This window comes from Neophocaena asiaeorientalis, unplaced genomic scaffold (genome assembly GCF_003031525.2).
Source record: "Neophocaena asiaeorientalis asiaeorientalis breed wild unplaced genomic scaffold, Neophocaena_asiaeorientalis_V1.1 scaffold130, whole genome shotgun sequence".
In the NCBI taxonomy this organism is placed as follows: domain Eukaryota; kingdom Metazoa; phylum Chordata; class Mammalia; order Artiodactyla; family Phocoenidae; genus Neophocaena; species Neophocaena asiaeorientalis.
Genome location: NW_020173397.1, coordinates 7,591,855 through 7,593,548, shown reverse-complemented (window position 1 = coordinate 7,593,548; position 1,694 = coordinate 7,591,855).

Genomic DNA, 1,694 nt, shown 5'->3' with positions numbered 1-1,694 from the left:
GCCTGAGTGAGCCGGAGCCCCCAATCAGCTGCTCCTTTAACCCCGTCCTGTCTGAGCGAAGAACAGACGCCCTCCGGCAACCTACACGCAGAGGCGGGGCCAAATCCAAAGCTGAACCCCAGGAGCTGTGCGAACAAAGGGAAATCTCTCCCAGCAGCCTCAGGAGCAGTGGATTAAAGCTCCACAATCAACTTGATGCACCCTGCATCTGTGGAACACGTGAATAGACAACGAATCATCCCAAGTTGAGGAGGTGGGCTTCGAGAGCAAAATTTATTATATTTTCCCCTTTTCCTCTTTTTGTGAGTGTGTATGTGTATGCTTCTGTGTGAGATTTTGTCTGCATAGCTTCGCTTTCACAATTTGTCCTAGGGTTCTATCCGTCCAGTTTTTTTTACTTAAAAAATTTTTTTTTCTTAATAATTATTTTTTTATTTTAATAACTTTATTTTACCTTACTTTATTTTCTTTTATTCCCTTCCTTCCTCCCTCCCTCCCTCCCTCCCTCTCTCTCTTTCTTTCTTCTTTTTCTCCCTTTTATTCTGACCATGTGGATGAAAGGCTCTTGGTGCTGCAGCCAGGAGTCAGTGCTGTGCCTCTGAGGTGAGAGAGCCAACTTCAGGACACTGGTCCACAAGAGACCTCCCAGCTCCACATAATATCAAATGGCGAAAATCTCCCAGAGATCTCCATCTCAACACCAACACCCAGCTTCACTCAACGACCAGCAAGCTACAGTGCTCGGCACCCTATACCAAACAACCCGCAAGACAGGAACACAGCCCCACTCATTAGCAGAGAGGCTGCCTAAAATCATAATAAGTCCACAGACACCCCAAAACACACCACCAGACGTGGACCTGCCCACCAGAAAAACAAGATCCAGCCTCATCCACCAGAACACAGACACCAGTCCCCTCCACCAGGAAGCCTACACAACCCACTGAACCAGCTTTAGCCAGTGGGGACAGACACCAAAAACAACGGGAACTACGAACCTGCAGCCCGCAAAAAAGACACCCCAAACACAGTAAGATAAGCAAAATGAGAAGACAGAAAAAACATGCAGCAGATGAAGGAGGAAGATAAAAACCCACCAGACCTAACAAATGAAGAGGAAATAGGCAGTCTACCTGAAAAGAATTCAGAATAATGATAGTAAAGATGATTTAAAACCTTGGAAATAGAATGGAGAAAATGCAAGAAACATTTAACAAGGAACTATAAGAACTAAAGATGAAACAAGCAACGATGAACAACATAATAAATGAAATTAAAAATACTCTAGAAGGGATCAATAGCAGAATAACTGAGGCAGAAGAATGGATAAGTGGCCTGGAAGATAAAATAGTGCAAGTAACTACTGCAGAGCAGAATAAAGAAAAAAGAATGAAAAGAACTGAGGACAGTCTCAGAGACCTCTGGGACAACATTAAATGCACCAACATTCAAATTATACGGGTTCCAGAAGAAGAAGAGGAAAAGAAAGGGACTGAGAAAATATTTGAAGAGATTATAGTTGAAAACTTCCCTAATATGGGAAAGGAAATAGTTAATCAACTCCAGGAAGCACAGAGAGTCCCATACAGGATAAATCCTAGGAGAAACATGCCAAGACACATATTAATCAAACTGTCAAAAATTAAATACAAAGAAAACATATTAAAAGCAGCAAGGGAAAAACAACAAATAAC